This window comes from Hylobates moloch, unplaced genomic scaffold (genome assembly GCF_009828535.3).
Source record: "Hylobates moloch isolate HMO894 unplaced genomic scaffold, HMol_V3 SCAFFOLD_9, whole genome shotgun sequence".
Classification (NCBI taxonomy): domain Eukaryota; kingdom Metazoa; phylum Chordata; class Mammalia; order Primates; family Hylobatidae; genus Hylobates; species Hylobates moloch.
In genome coordinates, this window is record NW_026652284.1 from 34,059,604 (window position 1) to 34,068,160 (window position 8,557).

At 42.6% G+C, this 8,557-nt stretch overlaps 1 long non-coding RNA gene across 1 annotated transcript; it reads right to left on the reverse strand.

Annotated features, from left to right (window-relative positions):
* Nucleotides 1-3,738: 3,738 nt before the first annotated feature.
* Nucleotides 3,739-5,388, reverse strand: LOC131384270 (uncharacterized). Its single transcript, XR_009214946.1, has 2 exons — nucleotides 5,251-5,388; nucleotides 3,739-3,920 (listed from the first exon to the last, which is right to left on the reverse strand). It is a non-coding gene; the product is annotated as an uncharacterized LOC131384270 (long non-coding RNA).
* Nucleotides 5,389-8,557: the final 3,169 nt, after the last annotated feature.

Sequence of the window (8,557 nt, forward strand, 5' to 3'; positions counted from 1 at the left end):
GAGCTGATGGTTAAAGTGACTTTAGACGGAGGATTGAGAAACAGGGACTAGTTTTCTGTCTTTTAGGATCTCAATATAAACTCATCTTACTCCACTCCGGCTCCTTTTCTTACAGGAATAAAAATAATAGCAAAAACATTAAGGCATAGTTATTAAAGGGCCTTTCCTGTATTAACTCATTTATTGGTTACAACTACCCTAAGAAGTGGATGCCATTATTACTCCCACTTTACAGATGAAGAAAAGGGGCCCAGAGAGATTAAGCAGTCACTCAAAATCACACAGTTAGTAAACTGCAGAGCCTGAATTTCAAACAAGATCTGGCCCAGAGTTTGCCCCAATCACGAAGTACACTGCTTCGGGCATCAAAGGTGACTAGATGAGGGAAATGTCCCTCGTCTGCATGTGACATGAGAGCAAAGCCAGTCTTCCTGCCAGTGGACCATCTATTGACTTTCCATCCTTTCATTTCACATGATTGACTTTTGTGCTGAAAGGGCAAACGTCATTAAGAGCTTTAGAACACATCACAGTGGGAACTAGGAGAATTTGGAACTCTTTCCACCTGTGCTGTGGTTGTCTCCCTATCTCTATGTCCATTGGCTGCAATAAAGATAATGGGGGTTAAAAAAAGATCCTCAAAGGAAGATACTGTATGTTTTACTGGAAATATGTTTCCCTTATTCTGAAATCAGTAGGTAATGGATTGCTGCCCTGTGAACAGAAGCCAGAAAGCTGTTTGGCTTTTAGGGGTTCCAGTCTCCTCAGTTCCTACAGATGAGTAGCAGGCACTGGAGGTGATGGAGGGTGTGAGGAAACCATGGACTGGGGCCAGGTCACTTCTTCCCTAACTGAACATCCTGAAGTGCTTTTCACGGTCTCTTTTTAAAACAGTAATAAAATATTTCAGAAATAAAAATCAAAGTCCTTATCTTAGCTCACAAAATCATTTTCTGACAGTGGTCAAAAAGAAAAAAAAAAAGGTGAGCCAGATCCCTGTAACCTTGACCTTTTCTCTTTTCTGTGAAACAGTTTTTGAAACTATTTTAAGTTGTTGAAGGGACATTCCACTTGAAGAAATGGTGAACGCAGTCGTGATGGGCTGGCGGGACAAAAGTCCAGGGGAGTGAGCTGAGGTCAGGGGCTTCATTGACCTATATCTGCCAATTTTGCAAAAGAGGGCAACTCCTTAGAGTGGCTGGATGACAGCCAGGGCCACCATGACAGGCATGCCCTAAGCCTGGAAAGTGTTTTCCCATCAGTGCCGGTAACCATTCTGGGGAAGACAGCTCAGGCTGTCCTGAGCACTGGGAGAGCCAGAGAATGCCCTTTCCTACTGGAGGTATTATCTTTGCTGTTTCCTCCTTTTCCTTTCCTTTGAGACCCCAAAAGATGTATTTTGATTGAGGGAAAAATGCAGTCGAAAAGTGAGCTCATCTAGATGTGGTTGTGTTTTTGTCCCAGCTGGGCTGGGTCCGATCTAATCGGACACCTTGGGCCCTGAGAGTCTATAGTGCACTGCTGAGATTCACAGAACCGGGCCGCTGCTGAATTTCTTATTCCACTGCTTGACTTGTCCCAAACTTTCTGTTTGTAGTTAAGAACTATAACTGTCTTTGATCTCAACTTTCTCTTTGCTTCTATCAGCAAGGGAACCCCACTGCTCCCTTTTTCTTGTTTGCATTATTTTCTCTCATTTTCCTAATTACAACAGTTTCTTTTGAAATAATTTAGCCTTGGCCTGAACTAAAAAGAAAAGATACCTGTGAGTTTACATACATGTCTGAATCCCCCATTAGATTGTGCCTTCCATAAGAGCATGGTTCAGTGACACAGCAGAGCTCAAGAAATGTCCATTAAATGGGTAAACACTCAGGCCACTGTCCTCCTCTGGAAACTAGCCCCATCACATCCGTTCTTTCCAATGACTGTGGTAAGCTTCTCGATTCTTGGTGCCATCTCCCTGTGTGTGAGGCCTATATGTTACCATGTACTAACTCTGTGACTCTGGGCAGGTTTTTTAAACCTCTTAGCGCCTCAGTGTCCTCACTTATAAGAATGACCTTCATAATAGGACTTACTTTGTTGGGCTGTTGGGAAGACAAAATGAGATAATCCATGTGAAATCCTTACAGCAGGGGTGTCCAATCTTTTGGCTTCCCTGGGCCACGTTGGAGGTAAAAGAATTGTCTTGAGCCACACATAAAATACACAAACACTAACGATAGCTGATGAGCTAAAAAAAACCACAATCTCATAATGTTTTAGGAAAGTTTATGAATTTGTGTTGCACCACATTCAAAGCTGTCCTGGGCCACATGCAGCCCATGGGCTGTGGTTTGGACAAGCTTGCCTTAGAGGATTACATGGCTTTTAGTAAATCCTCAGTACACATTGCGTCTTATTCCTGGTTCAATGCTCATGCTTCTTGCGGGATGATCAACTGAGCTATTCTTCTTTGTCAAAGGACACTGGGGCTCAGCACACTTTCAGAGCAGAGATGACCAGTCTGCCCCTTGTGTAGTGTAGACCGAGGCACCTGGGTCTGAAACTGTGATGGCTTCTTCTCCACTTACTATCAGGGCACGTCAAACCACCTTAAACTTAGAAGCATAAAATAACCGCCACTGTATCATGCTCACTCATTCTGTGGGGCAGTAATTGAGACCGGACCAAGTGAGGATGGCTTGTGTGTTCGCCAGTGCTGGGTCCTCATCTGGGAAGACTCGGTCAGCTGGGGCTGGCATTACTCTCACATTTGGCATCTGGACTGGGGTATTTGTTTCCCAAGGCTGCTATACAACATGCGATAAACTGAATGGCTTGGATCAACAGAAATGTGTTCTCTCACAGCTCAAAATCAACACATCAGCAGTTCCATGCCCCACCAAAGCCTCTGTGGGAGGATCCTTCCTTGCCTCTTCCAGCTTCTGGTAACCACGGGTGTCCCTTGGCTTGAGGCAGCATCATTGAGTCTCTGCCTCCATTTTCACAAGGCTGTCTTCTCCATGTGTCTGTGTCTTACACTTAATGTGTCTCTTATGTAAGGACACATTAAGGGCCCACCCTATTGCAATGTGACCTCATCTTAAGTAATTATATCTGCAATGACTTTATGTCCAAATAACTAATTTGGTAGGGACTGGAGGTTAGATTTCACCATATCAGCTTTGGGGACACAATTCAACCCATAATAGCTGGGATGACTCAAAGGCCAGTCTCAGCTGGGACTATTGACGAAAGCCTACACCTAGCCTCTCCATGCAGCCTCTCCACGTGACTCGGGCATGTCACAGCATGGTGACTGGATTCCGAGAGGGAGCTGCATGGCCCTCTCAGACCCAGGCTTGCAGCCACACAGTGCCTTGTCTTTGCTTCTCAATTGGTCAAGCTGTCACGCACCACCCAGATTCCACCTCTTGGTGGAAGGAGCGGTAAAGAATTTGGGGGCCATGTTTTACCCCACTCCTCACCTCCAGCTCTTTCCCTCACACAGCCTGGGAACAGCTTTTTCTTTTTTTGTTTTTCAAATAGCTCATTTTGATTTCCATATTAAAATACAGAATACAGGATCTCTTCTGAGGAAATAGAAAGGTTATTCTCTTCCTCATTCCCATAAAACATTTTTCAGTGTCATTTTGAAAACAGGATACTAGCCTGAACTAATGTATCTTTATATTTTAATTTTCAAATCACCAGAGAATTTTTAGGAGGACAAAATTAGACTTGGAAAAAGTATTTTTGAAAAAAAGAGAACGAATTTTATATGAGCTAAAAATAGACAACATGACTGAAGTGATTACAAGTTGTTGCTGGGAGGCTGAAAGAGGCTGTCAGGTGAGAATGCGGCGGTCCCACAGCTATGAAAATCAAAGCTGCCATGTAATCTTAGTCGTTGCTGCTTGATTTTGGAGAACAAACTGCCAAAATATTGTGGAGAGATGATGTGAGTATCAAATCATCTTATTTTCCTATTTTTTTCTAATAGATTCTGAAATACATTCAACACACACTTTCCTACTGAGATTTCTAAAATGGGACTTGGAAAACAGAAAAATATGTAAGCATCCTCTTTCAGGCCAGGTGATATGGTTTGGCTGTGTCCCCACCCAAATCTCATCTTGAATTATAGTTCCCATAATCCCCATGTGTTGTGGGAGGGAGCAGGTGGGAGGTAATTTAATCACGGGGGTGGTTACTCTCATGCTGTTCTTGTGATAGTGAGTGAGTTCTCACAAGATCTGATGGTTTTATAAGGGGCTTGTCCCCCTTTTGCTCAGCACCTCTCCTTGCTGCCACTATGTGAAGAAGGACGTGTTTGCTTACCCTTCTGCCATGATTAAGTTTCCTGAGGCCTCCCAAGCCATGCTCAACTATGAGTCAATTAAACCTCTTTCCTTTATAAATTACCCAGTCTCAGGTATATCTTTATTAACAGCATGAGCATGAACTAATACACCAAGTGTTACTAAAAATTATGACTTTCTACTTATGTGTACCAAAAACATGTATCAGGACATTGGTAGCAGCATTATTTGAAATAGCCCACAGCTGGAAGCTAAGGAGATGCCTTTCAGCTGCAGAATGGATACACTGTGGCATATTCACTGTGGTACATGTGGTGAGGGGACTGATATAAGCTACACACAACAATATGGATGAATCCCACAAACAATGATGAGGGAAATAATACAGACACAAGAGATCACACTCATCATTTCAGCTATATCAGGTACAAACACGGCAAAATTAATCTATGCTATTTTAAGGCCAGATAACAGTTATTCTTCAGGGGCAGAGTGCCTGGAGGAGGTTAGGGGAAGGGGCTTCCCGTGTCTTTCTGTTTCTGGGTGCCAGTTGCCTGAGTGTGCTCATTATGTGAGGCTATGCACTTATATGCACACTTTTCCCTATGCATATCTTCTTCAGTAAAAAATTAAAAATAAAGTATTTGCATTAAAATAACCACCAGGCTGTGACAGAAGACAGTATTCAGGTATTCAGAGGACACGCAGTAAGCATTCTTCTTGTTGAGACTTACAGCGCTCATACCCTCAAATGACCCACTCTCTTGGCCTTCATGGTTATATGTTTTAATGCAACAAATTATTTTCTTGCTTTCTTTTTTTTCTTTTACAGTATAGTGGGGTAGTATCATCTAAATCTCCAGAAAGGTCATTCAACTCTGATCCCTGTTTAAAGAGAGAAAAAAAGGAATAAAGGAGCCTTTGAAGGCAGAATATTGCTCACTCATCTCTTTGAAGGGACCTCAGACTGCAGAGCAGAAGAACCACGGCTACATCAGCTGGGGCAGAGGGGGATGAAAAGAACATTATGATGCCTGCAAAGCAGTGGGCTCTGCAGGATCTCCAGTCACCTCCCTTCCCTTCAGATCCAGAGCTCTCTCTGGTAGGACCTTCCAGAATTCCAGAATTTTTGTTCCACCTTCCATTGCTCACTTCTATTACCGTTACTAAGATATTCACATGGAATTCTGTGCAAACCATTTTTTTTTTCTTTTGGTTCCCTCTTTGTTTTACTTCCTCTATTGGGACTAACTGCCATCTGACTTGGGGGTCCTTTGTCTTTTGTGACAAACCACCCTCAGCAGATTTCCTTGAGGTCCATTTGCTCAAGGACCTTAAAGCTTTTTGGAGTAGTACAGAGTAAGTTTCTAGACAGCCTCTTGTGCCCTGCAGTAAGCTAAAGTGGAAGATTAAGATGCCCAGTGTATACTATGTGTTTCCCACATAATGCCAGAAAAGGAATGGGGTTCATTAGTTACTTTAAGGTGGAAGCAGCTACCTTGGAGAAGACTGCATTGCTTGTACTGATTCAAAAGAGCACCTAATGCAGGGAAAAAGCAGTCATAAGCCAAGAGTTGAGCTGAGTGATTCCTTGAATCAGCCATGGATAATGTTCTTTAGGCACTATGCACATATCACTGATCAGTAGCACTTCTCTTAAGCTTCAACAGCACTCACTTCCCCTGTCTTGATGAGGTGAGCAGCACATTTAATTTCAGCTCCTGGGGCCGTCTGCAAACCTCTACTCCATTCCTCAGCTGTGTTTGTTCCTCTGTTCTCAGGGAGCAGCATTTTCACTGGATACAAACTGTGAGTCACAGTCTGGGCAAGCAGAGGAATGAGGAAACTGGCACTGACAGCTTTTTGGGTTCTGATTAAAGAAAAGAGATGTCTTCGCATCAGAACAGTTTAACTTTCAATGTGGCATATCAACCGGTTGAAATTAGCGAGAGAGAGAAAGAGAAATTTAATTGTCAGGCTGTGGTGCGTAGTGTCAAAGCTACCTAGATTATGAGAAATATGTCTTCACAACAGCTTAAAGGCCACAGCGCTCAACATTTTTTCTGCATGTATGACACAGACAGGATCCAGAAATCCCAGCCTATAACTCATGATTCCATCAAATACTCAGCAGAGAAAACAGAAGTATTTGATTGTAGTATTAACTATGAAATGTCCCCTATTAGCCATATGATTCTATTAGCTCAGCTCATTCCTGTTAGATTTATAGAAACATTAGAGATAATTGGAATTAGAAGGGCCAAGAGAGACGATCCAATCCCATATAGAGAAAATCAAGACCCCTGCTCTCACTGAAGAAGTCTTAAAAAAAAATTAAACAACAAGCAAACAAATTGAGGCCCAGAGAGAGGAAGTAATTTGACTGATGTATTCCATCAGTGACAGACCTGGGACTGGAGCTCCATCTCAGCTCTCAGCCCACTAAGAACCCTGTTCATGGTGCCATACTAGCAACCCACTTCCTGTAGGAGTCTTTGAGAGTCGGAATGACTTCCTGACTGAGAGGTACATGTCTCTAGGATAAGGACAATTGAGGGGAGAATGACGAAAGAAATAATATAAGTTAAATATATTTTGCCACATGCCCTCCTCTCTCCATGAATCCAGGATGTTGAACCATATCCAGCATCCACTGTGGGACTAAGACTCGGACACCAAGGACTTCTAAGGAGCCTGCTCCAATCTGAAATGACTGTGGGGGAGCTGGCCATGCCCCGAGCCATTCTTGGAATATTGGGCCATAGGGGGCACTGGGGAGCATGCATAATAGGGGCTGCTCTGATATAAGCCTAGGTATTCAATTCTTCATGGGACCCCCAATGCTACCCCAAGTCTGCACGTTGATTCCCAAATACCCAAGAGAGGCAAAATGTCCTAATTCCTCTCTGAAGTTCTTCTAATGTTGGAAGATCTAGGGTGGAGGCAAATCTTTCAGAGAATTTCTGCTGGGATTTAAATGTATGTCTAGCTGACTTTAGACATTAGGAGACTGTAATATTTATCTTAATAAGTTGCCTTTCCCATGGTGTTTGTTATACTCAGAAGACCCCCATAGTGACTCCAGGAGACAATTCTCGTATCTTCTGAACTGTGCATGCTCATAGTTTTGCTGAGCAGGGTTTGCATCTAGCAGCGATGGAGGTATAGGTCATAGGCAACACTGCGTGCCACACACAACATTGTGGATAAAGACACAGTTAAACGGGCTGGCAATTCTGAGTTTCCGAGTCCAGTCCCATGACCAGTCAGAACTAGACTAGCTGTCAGAACTAGAGGGGCCAACCCTGGGAATCTCGGAGATGCTTTATGAATATATGAGATTTCAGGCATTCAAGCTCTTCTATTTGCTTACATGTATTCTCAATGTCTATCTCCCATTATCGAATCTATTCCAAAAGCATTTCTTCAACACTTGCTGGAGACTCTTGGATAAAGCTGGTAAACGTGCTTTTATTAAGCTCCAACTCTGTGCTGACCACTTATGCATAAATTGTCTCAGTTGCACTCAAAATACTATTGCGTGTTAGGGTTCTTTCTTACAGATTTTGAAATAGTGGCTTGGAGAAGTTAGGTGAATTACTCAAAAGACACAGCAAGCACAGAGCTGTGACTTGGTCCTGTCTTATCTGCTTTGGGATTATGGGTAGTTTATCTTTATCTGCCTATTTTAACAGTAGACCCTCAACCACTGAAATTGACAGGAAAAAGTATGTGGTTATTTTACCAAACAAACAAACAAAAAACCAAACCCACCGAACCTGAAATTTTTGGTTTGGTCAACATTTTAATTCAACTGTACTCAATGTATTAACAATGGTGATTTGATATGATGGATGTAATTGACCATCAATGCAGTGCCATTTATAGACTACCTAAAAGTACATTGCACATCAATTTGACAACATATTTACCTTCATTGTTTGGGCAAAATGAATTTTAAAATTATTTTTTGTTTCCTAAATTTATATCAGTTGAAAAAAAACAGTCATCTGGGTAGCAGACAGAAGTCAGCCTGGGACTACAGTGGGTCATAACCCTGAGGATTCAAATGTAGGCAATGGCAACAACATCAGCGACTAAAGCTGTCAGTGGAGAAAAGAAGAAAGCACACGCCAGCCACCCTGCAGAACAATACAGTTCTATCAGAGTCACATAGTCCTAAATCTGGAAACCATCACAGCTGAGAGGATAAGCTTTGGAACCCGACAGTGGTCTAAAACTAGGCTCTG